Genomic DNA, 14,982 nt, shown 5'->3' with positions numbered 1-14,982 from the left:
CAACAGGGGAAGGACAGCAATTGTCTCTGGTCAAACATTCCCTTACTCCAGCTTCAATGATGTTTTGGGGAACAGAGTCCTAAGCACCGGCATGACACATCTGCACTTGCTATTGCTACCACTGGTATCACTTGGGTTACTTTAGAAGTAGAACGGCTTGCAAGATTGCATTTCAACTTCCTCACCTTCTAGAAATATTTTCATTAAGTGATAAAAAGGCTGGTTTGTGTTTTTTTTGGGGGGTGTTTTTGTTTATTTGTTGGTTGGTTTTGTTGATGTTTTTTCAGTTAGGCAGGTAGAGGCTTCTGCTGCTCTTTCAGAATAGAGTTACTGGAGAAAAATACGACATTTCTACAGCCTCCAGAATTACTGCACATTACCAAAACCTCCAGAAACAGGTACTATAAGTTACTTAAGTTTCTATAGGCTGTTTGTGATTCCCTGTACATTAAAACTCTCAACTACAAAGATGAATGGAGAGGGTAAATAGGCATCTCTAAGCCATTAGGAACAAAAGTGTTCAGGGAATTTTGAAAAGCAGAAAGAGCAGTAAGAGGCCAAGGTCCCTTTGGGTAGTTAAACAATCCTAATGACCGTTCCCACTCATGACAATGCCCTTCCTACTTACTGAAATAAAGCAATTCTGTTATCAAGGTGACACCACAAAGTCTGCCTTGGTTCAGGACAGCACCGTGTGTGATAGACACTTCAGAAACATTCAGACAGTGCCAGCAACAGCCCTCCCATGAACCCGCTGTTGTAAATCACTGCTGTCAATAAATCTGGTTGCTCTTAATTGTTTGGGTTTCTCTTGGAAGCAAATATTTACCAGCTTCTGGCTTGCACAGTCTTCTAAAGGTCACAGATGTTAGCTCCAAGGGGAGCCAAACTGTTCAACCTTAAACTATTTAACAGTGGCTTCCTGTGCAAGCCTGTGCTGCCATAAAAGCAGGAATTACTATGGGACTTATGTGTAAGGATGAAGGAGTAAACTTCTCCTCCTCCTGGCCCATTTCAGCATGTTATTTTTAAAAGCTTATGTATTCAGTGATTGAAAAAGCCACCTTCATTCTGCCTGTCCTTTTGGATAGGGTTGATGTGTCTGCTGGGAAGTTAGAATTACCTTCTCATATAACAAGCCTGGATGCAGGGTAGAGAAAAGGATTTTAATCGGACTGCTATTAGTGACAAAATTTTGCATCAAGAAGAAAAAAAAAAATCCAGGTTTTCCAAACCCTTGGGACCTTCTATGTATGTCCATTCCACAACTATATATAGTAACCTGTAGCTCCTGAAAAGCTTCTCATCTTGGCTGCTGGCCTCATCTCAACTTCCTAAGATTATTACAAAGATAAGAAACACCTCCCATCAGTTATTTCTTACATCTACTTTTCATTTCATCATGACCAAAAATCCAACAAAGGGAATTACTGGGGAAGCTATTACCAAATTTTGTGTCCTGACCCTTTTCATGCTGTTCATTTAAATCATAGAAATTATGTAATTTCTAATGACACCAGTCACCTGCATGCTCATCTGAACTACTTGGTCTGCAGAGCTAGATCCTCACCCTGCTTCTAAGGATGATTTGGGGCCTGAGTTTCAAACTTTTAGTTCTTTCTCCTTTCCCTTTTCCATCTTTCTTTGATTTTGGTCTTCAGAAAGAAGGCATCAGAGAAAGTGAAGCTTCACATGACTGAGAGCTACATAATTTCTAATGCCAGTTCTCCTGACCAAGATCATTCAGCTCTTCCCTGGGTTCAGCAAGAACCAGCTCATCTTTTTTAAGAGCTATTATTTTTGTCATCTGACCTAGAAGAATCACAAGAGACCAAGGCCTTCACTTAAGAACTGCTTGCATGCAAGTTAACCATGCCTCAGGGAATGTAAGGTTTGCTTTCTCACCCCCCGCATGGAAATTTATAGGATTGACAAAATTTTCTAATTTGATTGCTCAGTGTTACGTTTGCTGCACAGGTATCACTCTTAATATCACACATACATGTTACATTTATGCGGGCCCCTAATACCAGCTTTAAATTAGGAAACAGTTGCTAACAGCAAGGGTAATGAAATGCTAGAATAGGCTGTCTAGGGAGGTGGTAGGGTTGCTATCATGAATAGGTCCTTAAAATATGCTGTAACAAGTATACCTGGAGTTACGCAACTGTAGTTGTTTGAGCTTGGAGGCAAAGATATGGACTGGATGGTCTTTTGAGTCCCTCTGAGGGCTGTAGTCTAAGATTTTCTGCTAATGATAGACCTTAAATCATGGAATCATCTGAACTATGAGGAGTGGTTATTAACAGGCCTTGGTGATTCACACAAGTGATTTTCTAAACAGATATGCTTTTCTCAAAAACAAAAGACTTAAATAGGAAAAAGTTTGGGATGCATGCTGAGGTGTGATGTTTTAGAGACACCATAATTGCTCCATGTGGAAAATTTAGTGAGCATGTCAGTAAGCTGAAAATGTACAGGACAAAAGGTATCTGTCTGAAAGCACCACCTCTCTGCACAGGGAGAGCCATTGAAAGGTCACTGCCCAACATCACTGCTGCTTAAAAAGCTGCTCCCCGGGGATGTCACAACTTGAGCACTTCTGCTGAGATCAATCTGTAAAGAACGTGTTTCTGACAGCTGACCGGAGTAGTACGGAAATGAACTCCACCGTGGCTGAAGTCAGATTTCTTTCTTTTTTCCGGCCTCACGTACAGAAAAAAACATGGGTATTTTTCTATCATAGTTGATTTTTTTTAGAGTAAAAGTAGTACTTGTTCTGGATGACAGGAATTTGCATTTCTGGATGTCACTTTCTTTCTGTTGTTTTTCCTTAAGAGAAGTATGTAAAATATCAGTAAGCCAAAAAAAAAAAAAAAAAAAAGCCAGTAACAATGGCCACATTCTCCTATCTGACTCATTCTGTCCCAAACCAAATAGGTACAGGTGCAGGGGAGAGATGCCTCGCAGAGCTGTAAGCTGATCTTGTTAAAGATTTGCTCCGCAATGCAACACCAGCGTGCATGCTAGGACAAACTGAGGACACAACGAGCCAAATTCTTTAGGAATAATGCCTCTGCATTGACGTACCAGTGTGTTTCCTGAAATAATAGTGCCATCCTGCAATGCAAAATTATTCTCCAGTGTGCCAGTTCACTTGATTCTCAACCAAGCCAGAACGACCTTGCAGTGGAAAAGCTGAAGCAATAAGCTTCTCCATGGGTGCAGGGAGTTCCTTCAGGGTGCTGGGCTGGACAGGGTGGTGGTGGGAGAGGCCAGGCTTGCAGAGCCTTGCTTCTGCTGAAGCAGAAAGCAGGAATTCAAGCACGGAAAAACCACCAAAGGGAAGGCAGCGTCTGCTGCTCCCCAAGGTGCCCTGTGTGTCCATGTAGGCTGTCCAATCCCTGTGGGACACATTGTGCTGACCTAGAGCACCACCATTAGTTCGGCTGCATCTTCTCCCAGGGCTGAGCTGTCCTGACTGGCTGAGGTTGGTGCTGGTCTGAGGGACCCATGTTTCTTGGTACTGCTTAATTAGAGCTCAGGCATCCAGCGCTGCAGCCCTTCATGGGAGGCTGTGCTACCGTGCTCCACATGGGCCCAGGCCTCCCTCCCTGCTGCCACTCCAGTGGGATGGGGCTTGGGAGGCTGCGGTGCCACCTGATTCCTTTCTGGATCATGCTCTTCCTGGGGCTCCTCCAGAGCCCAGGCTCTGCTGCAGCCTTCGGCCAGGTGATGAGCTATGGTGAGCCACGTGCTTCGTAGATGAGGGAACAAGGCTTGCCCTCCTACAGGGTGGAGAGTGCTGTTCGTCTTCTTTACTCCCCAGAGATAGCAGCAGCAGACACTGTTCTGAGCATTTCTCTCTTCAAAGTCTTCAGTCAGAAGCAACTGCCGGTGCAAACCACCATGGCTTCAGCAACTCACGTGGTGTGATGCCACGCTAAATTGGTAGGTGACCTGGCCCTTGTTTTTAGCCAGCAACAGGACTGTAGCACATTTTTCACTTGCCTTGCTGGACAAGCAATGTAGGTGAAGTACTTTCTTCTCTAGGGCTAGAGACGAGCATGGATGTCCCATTTGTGTCACAACGACTATATGAATTTCACGCTGTCTGAATTTTCTCAACCGTGTGGTACCATCCAGTGTCATTTCCCTGACCTCCAGCTCTCAGAGACAGAACAGTCAGCAGCATTTTATTGGAGAAAAAGTCAAAGCAGGGAACTAAGACACGGCCTCATTCGGAGACATTAATGCCTGAGTCATTGGGATGTCATTCAGGCGTGAGGACAGCCTGTGAAGGCTTTCAGATCACATGCGTGCATGACATTTAGAAGAGGTGGGTGACCTCATGGGAGATTATCTGAGATCTAAACTGGCCATAGAAAGTGGCATTGGAGGCTTTCATTTATCCTCACTAACCTTCAGCAATAAAAAAGGAGGATGAGTGCACGGATGTGCATGCAGGAAGTATGTGAGAAGCGCTGAGAACATTGTGAAAGCCAGAGGACTGGTAAACCATACCCCAGCTCCAGTGACACATGGCTGTCATGGGAAGAGAGGAGAAGGGCACTATGTGTTTCACGGGGCAGAGCGTTTTATTTGAAACTTTTTTCTTGTACATTTGCTACGTGACTGTGCAGTAAAACAAGAAAGTATGCTCCTTTCCTGGTTTATGCGGGAAACCATGAGTTTGGATATTCTTCTGACCATAATCCTAGATATGGCCACCAGGTCAGGCCAACCTTGGGAGCAACCGTGAGGCCAACCAGCAAAACTGAAAAGTAGAGTATGAATTATTTATTCCCCCCAACTTCTTCCACTGCTCACCCTGTATCTCCAAATCAGCACCTCATCAAACACCAGGCTGTTGGTAGGGGACAAGGAGCAATGTAGTTTCCCTGGGTTCAGTAATAATAAGGATCCAAAGGGCCACAAGATGTCTCCTCAAGTCTATGGCCTTCCTCTAATTATTCATCTATCCTGTGTCAGGCCAGCAAATACCTTTCTCCAGACTTCCTGCCCTGCTCTGGTGTTCCTGCTGAACTACAAGTTAGAAAAAGTGAACAGCAAGAAAGAAGTGGTATGGGATCTTGGTAGCCCTGAAATCACTCTTAGTCCCCAGCCTGTTTCTCTAGGCAGTAACCTATGTCCTCTTGTGCCTCTCATCTACTGCTTTCTCAATCTCAGTCTCTCCAATTCCATCTCTCTTGTGAGTTCTCCCCCTGCACTTGATGAGTCCATCTGCTCATCAGGTCCAAGCAAGTATGTGAATCCTGCTCAAACTCATCCCACATGGTCAACACCTCTGCTCTGAGAAGGACAGAAAAGGCTGTGTGCTGCATCATTACAACGTCCAGTTCAACCATATGCTGACTTCTGCATTTCTACTCAGGTCAGGGCTTGCATTATTAGTCTCCTGATGGGAGATCTGTTAAGACCCATTCTGACCCTGTAAATGATCAGCTAAGAAAATTATAAGTATTAGATGAAAATGAAGAACTACTATATTAGATGAAGAATACTCTCAATAGAAAATATACCTGTACCTGTAAGAAAAATTACTAAGAATGACACATCTGTAAGGAACACAAAAGTAAAAGCAACAGTAGAAAAGTGCTCAGTTCTCCCAAGCTCCAGGTACATGTGATAGACAGTAGTCATTCATCCCCCTGATGAAATCCCATGTAGATGCATTAAAGTATGGTGGGTTTCACAGGGTAAATGATGGGATCCCATGGCAACTCCACCCTCAGTGAAAGGGTTTAGATTGCTCCCAGATATGGGGCCACGTATAATAGATATTTCCAACTTTGTTAAAGGAGTGGCATGATGTTTTTGGACATTTATTTTATCTTAAAAATATATAAATATAAAAAATATATATATATAAAAAGGTTTTGTCTTAAACTACTATTAAATTGAATTTCAGTTTCAATAAATATACAGCAAAGGATTCAGTAACCTTTCTGGATAAAATCAAATATAATTAATTACCAGACCACATTTACCAACCACCAGCGTGTATGAAGTCCACCATTCAGGGCCAGAATATTGCCACTTCATTACTACATTGCTGGGTATAAGACTTGCACTTAGTCACAAGTCTTCTGTATCTTTGAAAACATCTACTTCATAATTACTGCACAGTAGCATAGTGGGAAGTGAGTATAACATCTGAACAGGCCTGTTTATTTTATAAATGACTTTAGTCTGCTTCCAAGGACTCAGAAAAACTGAATTTTACCAGATTTAACTAATCTTACATCCAACCATTACTTTTTTCTCTCAGGAAAACTATTGGAGTAAAGTAATGAACAAAGCTGCAGTACTTTTTGAGGGCTGAAAAACTGGTATTAGTGGGAGTTTCCTTCATAGTTATTAATGCATCAGTAGTACTAGGCAGCTCATAAACCAAAAAAAGGATTTTTTGTTATTTATTTATTTATTTGCCAAGCACACAATTTAATCTGCTTCACCTATAAAGCTAAAACTCATTCAAATGAAATGTGCATACGTTAGGGAAACCTGGATTTAGTCAGATGAGCAAAAGAAATTTGTTTCAACATGTTGGCCCTAAAACTATTATCAAGAAAAATACAACTACTTTCCTCAGACAGCTCTCTCTGATTCCCTTCTCTCAACAACATCAATTTTTTATAATACAAAATGGCCAAAGTGCAGGATTTTTATTACATATTCCCATAAATAATTCACTGACAACATGGAACAAGAGATAAATGAAAGAGCCATCCTTACCACTGACGTGATCACACTGAGCACAGTCCCGGTAAGATGCCACTGAACTCAGTGAACTGTGTCTCAGGGCTTTGATTTTGGGAGTTCACTTCCACAAACACCGTTGCCTGTAGCTACAGATGTTTTACTGGTAGATCCCATTGTGAGAATATCCTCTCAGCATTTAGATGGGCCTCCCCATTTCTGTATTTTGTCCAGGTGTGGCCTTTAGTCCTTCATTAGTTGGTGCTTCTGCCTGGGAGTCAGCTCCCTGTCATGTGCTTGTAAATGGATGAGTAGAGCAGGGCCTTCCTTTTGCTACTAAATATAATAGCTTATACCACCAGAGAAATACAAAACCATTCTATAATTCAAGAATGCATAAAGCAGAGCCTCCTGAGTTTTAAGGCAAGCAGCACTATTTGTTTTAGAAATACAGAAGCATTATCATCTTTTAATTGGAAATCATTAAACTAGAGTCATCACTTGAATTATATTCAAACTCGTCACAATTTTCCGGGTAGCAGTAATCGCTACTTTTTCTCTACCTTTATCTTTACCTCTAAGCTAAATGTGTTTGGATTTTTCTGTGCAGATGATCAGAGGAAACATTAGAGCACATTTTTGCTCAGTGACCAACGACTGAAAGTGTCTTCCATGTGCTGAGGTTGTGATGTCTCATACTAAATCCTTTTCTGGAGGCAAAGCAATAACTACTTCTGTTTTTCTAAGAGAACTTATCTCCACCATGTTATTGAATAGTCTGTCAGACAAATATATTTGATTAGATTAAAGAAGTCCGTCTTTCAGAATTTGTAAACAAACAAACAAACACAAATTACAGTGCAGAGAACCAGATAGAAAGTTAGCAAAGGAAACTCCTCCTCCACTGTACATGAACTGAGCTTAGTGATGCCAGGGCAATACTATCCCTTTGATTTACTGCTGTGCCAGCACCATGCAAAGAACAGAGCAAAGGGATGATATTTAAATCTGATAAAGTATGTTAGGGGATTTGGGGTGGAGGGGAGTTTCTCTCTGTGGTTCATTTATGATAAATGTCTATTTTGCTGCAGCCATTTCTCTATCTTCACTGTCTAGAGGTGGTCGTGTATCATTTCATTAGTGAGGTGTCAGATAGCTCTTAGTGAGTTTGGTTCACACCCACGAAGGCTGATGTGTAACCAGATGAAATAGGTATGATTTTAGCAAAATCTGTTATGTATTTTTGTACTCATCCTGCATTGTAAAACCTCAATCTTTTCTTAAATCTGTGATAAAATCTAATGTTTGGGGTGCAAAATTTTGCATGCCAGAAGAATGCAGAGTTAATGGGACATCTTTCACTGGTCTGTGTATGTGTGTAAGCCCCACAGTCAGACCCTTACATAAGATTTAGATGAAAAGTAACAGAACTAGCACATGCTGGTTCAGACCATTTGTTATCAGTTTACTAGCTAAGACATGGAGATCCTTCATGAGCTCTTTTTGTGTTATTTTTCTTTTTCTTTCTTTCTTTCTTTCTTTCTTTCTTTCTTTCCTTTTCTTTCTTTCTTTCTCTTTCTCTTTCTTTCTTTCTTTTTCTTTCTTTCCTTTTCTTTCTTTCTTTTTCTTTCTTTCTTTCTTTCTTTCTTTCTTTCTTTCTTTCTTTCTTTCTTTCTTTCTTTCTTTCTTTCTTTCTTTCTTTCTTTCTCTTTCTTTCTTTCTTTCTTTCTTTCTTTCTTTCTTTCTTTCTTTCTTTCTTTCTTTCTTTCTTTCTTTCTTTTTCTTTCTTTCTTTTGCTTTCTTTCCTTTTCTTTCTTTCTTTCTTTCTTTCTTTCTCTTTCTCTTTCTTTCTTTCTTTCTTTCTTTTTCTTTCTTTCTTTTTCTTTCTTTCCTTTTCTTTCTTTCTTTCTCTTTTTCTTTCTTTCTTTTTCTTTCTTTCTTTCTTTCTTTCTTTCTTTCTTTCTTTCTTTCTTTCTTTCTTTCTTTCTTTCTTTCTTTCTTTCTTTTTCTTTCTTTTTCTTTCTCCCTCCCTCCCTCTCTCCCTCCCTCCCTCCCTCCCTTCCTTCCTTCCTTCCTTCCTTCCTTCCTTCCTTCCTTCCTTCCTTCCTTCCTTCCTTCCTTCCTTCCTTCCTTTTTCCTGACACTTAGTTTCTGACTCTATGCTTTAATAGAGATTCATTGCAGTGCTAAGACATAACGTGGGGTCTTAGTGTGGGAATCTCACTGATCCCCTGTGCCCCATAGTTTTCAACTTCAAGACAGTTTAAAATTATATATATATTGAAATTTCATTTAAAATACAAATCAAGCTAAGAAGATTATTATCATTATTATTATTATTGCCATTAAGATGTTTCTATGGTCACCAGTCGTACTACTCCACTTTGGAGGAAGAAGTTGAAATATGGCAAAAGATGCACACTTCTGTGTCAGGGATAGATATTTTCTTTTACTTATTCAGATGCGATGACTTACACAGGAGTATCTGAATCTTTACAGTCCTGTAGGTTTTATAGGTCATCCTACAAGAAGATAGGCAATCTTCTACAAAAGCAATTATGAAACAGGGCTTGTTCACTTCCTGAGTGGAACAGGATTTCCCTTGCTGTGGTCTCTGACCACATGCGATGTGGGTCTAGCCTTTGAACCATGGAGAGGGCAGGGCTAACGGGACATCTCCCACTCATCCTTGTGTAGTGCACTACTAACATACAGAAGAAAGCAATAGGCATCTGCTAAATAAAGGACAATTCAAGGACAATGATAAAAAAAACCTTTTGTATGGGAAAGAAAATTCAGAGTGGATTGAGTCAGTAGGACTAAACAGTTACTCAGTTTATTTTATTTTATTTAATGGGGCTTCCCCATCGCTCCCAATTCTCCCCATGCCCTGCAATTTCAGTTATGAATGTTCCTAGTTGTGAAAGGAGGGGGAAAACGTGGCTTTACCTTTCTGCAGTTCTCTGAAGTATTTTTAAAGTGAGTAAGGAATAATAAAAGCCGAGTCCCTGACTCATCTCGCCTTCAACATGCTTTTGGCTCAAAGGATTGTGTTTTCTGCTCTTTTTATCACTTCCATATTGGCAGGAACAATGCAGTCCAATATCAGTGACTGATAGTGCAGTGTGTGGGAAAATTGTTCATTTTTGATTGAATAGACACGTTAATCTCATCAGTATGTAAATGAAAGGTGCTCCTGAGGCATTCTGCCTCTTGACACTTTCACTTCAACCTGTCTTTTGGGGATGTTCGCCTCCAAGGAATGCATTTAGAGAAATCAGCCATAAGCATATAAGGATGAAGCAGGATACTAAGCAATGTTGGTAGCACATATTGAAAGTAAAAAATACAAGAATGTCCTTTGAACTAAGCTGCAGTGAGTAAGACTCCTTTCTAATTTCCTGTACAAAGCCATGCAAGTATGTGTAATAACTTAAAATATAAAAATATTGCCAGTCAGTATTTGTATTTTGTCAGGTAGCAGACAAGAATTAAATGGATGTCATTGTTAGCAACATTCAACTTGAAACCTGTTTTCTAACCAGAATAATCTTCTTTATTTTAACTAAATAAACAAGAGCCAGGCAGAGAGTTTCAGAGCACGTAGAATATTTTCGATCAGTGGTAGAAGAATATTATTACAAAACAGCTCCTCTCATCCCTTCACAGTAAACAACACAAGAGAGACCAAGGAGACACAGTGTATTAAATTTCTCTGACAATAAGATTTCATTTCCAAAAATAGAATCTGCATTGAACAGTCTTCATTTATGTACAGTTCCATATAAAACAAGTGTCAGGGACTATTCATTATATGTTGGTGTGATCATACATGATTTTCACTTAGCATCAGTATTTCAATGTCCCCCTTTTATTTGTGCTTTTGAAAATAGTGATCCTTGAGCCTGCATTCATGAGCATGTTCCTTCAAGGCTGGTTGACCTGTTTATTTGTATAAAGGTTGCAGGTTTTTTGTCAGCCAGTTCACATCGTGTACCTTTATTGTACAATGTAAGGGTGAAGCATAAATATCAGAACATCAGCACATTTTTAAATTCCCAGGAAAAAGAAATACTTCGGCTCTGCCATGAGAGAAGAATTTAACTAAACTCACTATAAAGACCACCCCTTTTAATATTTTATCTTCCTATTACACAGGATTCATGATTCCCATTCTAAAACCAGGAATACAAAACTAGAAATCAGACTTTACATTCCTCACTCATTCTGCATTTTGTGAAATCATTTTTAAACTCTTTTTTTCCATGTTGATTTTTTTTTTCAAAAGGAAGGAAACCAAATTAATTGGAAATAACGATTTTTTTAAAAAAAAGTGTTTATTCCACCTTTTTTCAAACTTCTAATTACACTATTCCCTGTTCTCAGATTAAAATCATTCCTGAATATATACACATTCAGTATTAGTTACTGCATTCTGTTTTATTTCGTCAGTGCTTTTCTATATCAAACAAAATGGACAAGAAGAAAATGTTGACATAAATGTACAAAGAAGATGCTTCCTATGGGGCATTGCAGAGTTAGGAAGTTCATAGTCTTCATACAAATATATAAAACATTTCAGACGATCTCCATTCATTGCAATCTGTTCAGTTTCTCTTGTCAGACCTGTGTGACAAATACAAGACCAGAAATTAATAATTTATCAGGGAACTAACAGATGTTTTGAGAGAATGCAGAGAAGTACCCGTAAGTTGTGAGGGGGTGTGTATTCCCAGCACCTGCAATTTTGCTTTCACTGAGTGTACTTGTTTACACCTGAGCTTGGGGAATACGGAGTGGGCGTGAAACAAATCGTTTTGATCCACTAGCTTTTTCCACCCACTCTCCAAATCTCCATCTGATGAAACTTCATGACTCTCTTAAGAGCTCATGATCTCTTTGCAGAGTAATGTTTTGTCCTCAGTACAGGGTATCTGCCACTCCTGCCCCATCCTATTTCCTTGCTGCCCCCAGCTGCCTGGTGGGCCATGGGGGGCTCCTGGGCTCCTCCAGCTCCAGCCCCAGCCCCAGCCCTACATCAACCCTGGGAGGCCCCTGCACTGCTTCTGCAAGCGCAGGCAGCAAATCCTGCAGCACGGCACAGCAGGATTTAGGATTTAGTAGGGACGCATCAGCTGGTTAGAAATCAAAGCAGTATTTACTTTTACCAGTGGCACATGTAAATATTTAAGATGCATATAAATATATATATATTTTTTCAACTGCATTGATTATCCTCTTCCCTTGCTTTCTCTGTTCTGTCCATTTGACCCCTGAGTGGTAGCAAGTCTCCTTCTTTGTCTCCTTTCCAAACTGGACAGTTGCAGGGTTTTTCAACCTGTTTTCTTATGGAAGTTATCTGTCCCTATAACTATTTTTGTCACATCTTCAATCCTCCCCTCCTTCTGCTTTAATTTCCAGGAGTTGCCAGCACTGAACACAGTATTCTGGATGTGGCAGCACAGTATTTTCTGTCCTGATTTTATATATCCTATCAGTGTTCATTTATTTACTTATGTGAAGCAACATAGGGGGGTGTTTAGCTGCTGTCTGGAGAATGAGCAATTTCCATTGACCTGTCTGCAGTGACTCTTCCCTATGTTGCCACAGCTAATCTGAAACCCAGCATAGGGTCTATTCCTGTTCTCTTTGAAGTTAAGAGGTATCAGTGGTTGCTGTTGATATCGGTGGTTCCAGATGGCTCAATACTGAGGAAAAGAGGTTTTGAAAGTAACTTCCAAAAGTTCAAGACGTTACCTTTCACAGGGTATACGTTTAATTAGATAGGATGTAAATATTTGGGGTGAAAGATTCTCTCTAATTTCTCATAAATTTTCTTGAACTCATGAACATATATGCTCAGAAAATAAAGAAAAAGTCATAGGGCAGTGAAAAATTACAACCTTCTATATTTGATGATGTGTTATATAAACTGGAGTTTTGCTGCTCCTGAGCATGCTGGGGGCTGCACACATTTGATCAAATATTGGAGGGACATTCAAAAGGCTGGGACTTATAAGCTTTGATAAGAAACAGTTCACTGGAGAAAAGAGGTGCTCGTCAGAAAAACACTGCATGGCTTATTCGAACTCCTTGAAAGTGTTGGTGACTTTTGAATAAAGAAGTTAAAAGTTAAATAACTGGGCTTGAGAAAAGTGAGGGGGTGTCGATGTCCTAAGGAAGGAGGTCAAAAAACAACACAGTGCTACTGGCACACTCCTGCCATTAGCAATCAAACTTAATCATCTCTTAACCTGACTCAGTGAGGCAATGTGCTAGTCTGCTTCAGCTGAAATTTCCTTCCAATCAGGTAATTTTATGTACTTATTCTTCAGATCTCAAAACCAAAATCAAACCTTAGAGCTGTATTTGATGGCTCCCCGGGATATGCACGCACGTGTAATCCCGTCCTGTATAATTACCGCCTGCCTACACACGTTCTCCTTGCGTTTCAATCCAGTATTCTCTTTCTCTTTCAAACTGTGCTGTGCCTGTTCCTGAATAACACAAGGTGACTGTTTTGCAGTGGTGGGTGGATAAAACATTACTAGCTATGATTAAACACAAGCACTCGAGCCTGGGCTCAGAATAGAGGGTATCTATTAGTGCCGGTGTGCACAGCGCAGCAGGCACCCTGAAGCATAATTGGGCACTCGGTTTCACAAGGGTTTCCTGATCCTTCCACCAAAAGAGGCCAATGCCATGCTCTGTCTCTAAATATATTGTGGGCAGGTTCACGGAGTGAGTGACAGCTGTAACTCAGCATTCTCTTTTATGGGGTTATGACATTTGTTACACCGTTCCAGCAGATTCATTGCCTCAGATGACAAGGCTGTGTTTCCTGCAGGTGTTAACCTGTAGGAGACGTGTGCCCTGCACAGGAGAGCACCACGCTCATCTTCCCCTACCTTGCTCTCCAAGTAGTTCAGCCTTTCCTGAGCTTATAACACCAACTGTTCTGTGCCATGCACACCAAGGCACCAAACCCCAGCGATTTTGGGTATGAAGACAATAGAGATGGACATTCCTCAGAGGTGCCCACAGACAGGACAGGATATAACAGGCACAAACTGAAATACAGGGAATTTAATGTGAACAGGAAAATAATTATTTTTTGTTTTAACTGTAAAAGTGCTCAGGCACTGGAGCAGGTTGCCCTGAGAGGCTGGGTAGTCTTCATCCTTGGAGAAACCCAGCACCTGATGGGACACAGCTTGGAGCAGCCTGCTGGAGCTGCCACGGCTCTGAGCAGGGGCTGCACTGGGTGATCTCCGCCCTCAGCTGGTCTGTGAGTCTGGGCAGAGCCTCTGCTGGTCCCAGGAGAACTTGTCCTCTGCTTGCAAGGGTCAGGATGGTTTTGTGATCAAGGTGCAAGGTCCCTGTTTGCCCCTGCTTCTCTGTTGGCCTGCCAGTGCTAACAGACTGAAACAAAAATGTGTTAAGTGCCATATTACTGAGTAGGGTTAACAAGCCAAGTAATCTGGCTACTTAAATTACTTTTAGCCTCAGGCTCCATTACATCAAATACTCCCTTTTCCCTCCCCAGTTTTCAATCTTTTTTTCCTTTCTTCTCTTTTCTTTTCTTTTTCTTTTCCTTTCTTCTTTTCTTTTCTTTTCTTTTCTTTTCTTTTCTTTTCTTTTCTTTTCTTTTCTTTTCTTTTCTTTTCTTTTCTTTTCTTTTCTTTTCTTTTCTTTTCTTTTCTTTTCTTTTCTTTTCTTTTCTCTTCTCTCTCTTCTCTTCTCTCTTCTCTTCTCTTCTCTTCTCTTCTCTTCTCTTCTCTTCTCTTCTCTTCTCTTCTCTTCTCTTCTCTTCTCTTCTCTTCTCTTCTCTTCTCTTTTCTTTTCTTTTCTTTTCTTTTCTTTTCTTTTCTTTTCTTTTCTTTTCTTTTCTTTTCTTTTCTTTTCTTTTCTTTTCTTTTCTTTTCTTTTCTTTTCTTTTCCTTTTCTTCTCTTTCCTTTCTTCTCTTCTCTTCTCTTCTCTTCTCTTCTCTTCTCTTCTCTTCTCTTCTCTTCTCTTCTCTTCTCTTCTCTTCTCTTCTCTTCTCTTCTCTTCTCTTCTCTTCTCTTCTCTCTTCTCTTCTCTTCTCTTCTCTTCTCTTCTCTTCTCTTCTCTTTCTTCTCTTCTCTTCTCTTCTCTTCTCTTCTCTTCTCTTCTCTTCTCTTCTCTTCTCTTCTCTTCTCTTCTCTTCTCTTCTCTTCTCTTCTCTTCTCTTCTCTTCTCTTCTCTTCTCTTCTCTTCTCTTTTCTTCTCTTCTCTTC

The 14,982-nt window shown here is 40.5% G+C and overlaps 1 protein-coding gene across 4 annotated transcripts in view; it reads right to left on the bottom strand.

The window, feature by feature from the left end:
- Positions 1–10,409: 10,409 nt before the first annotated feature.
- SMPX (small muscle protein X-linked) overlaps positions 10,410–14,982 on the bottom strand; it is a 41,440-nt gene continuing 36,867 nt past the window's right edge. For all 4 annotated transcript variants that reach the window (XM_083826405.1, XM_083826404.1, XM_083826408.1 and 1 more), the window contains exon 5: positions 10,410–11,349. The gene's annotated coding sequence lies outside the window, so the exon portion shown is untranslated. The remainder of the gene's footprint in view (positions 11,350–14,982) is intronic.

Source organism: Anser anser (assembly GCF_964211835.1).
Source record: "Anser anser genome assembly, chromosome: 1".
Taxonomy (NCBI): domain Eukaryota; kingdom Metazoa; phylum Chordata; class Aves; order Anseriformes; family Anatidae; genus Anser; species Anser anser.
This window is presented reverse-complemented; position numbering and strand designations above follow the sequence as displayed.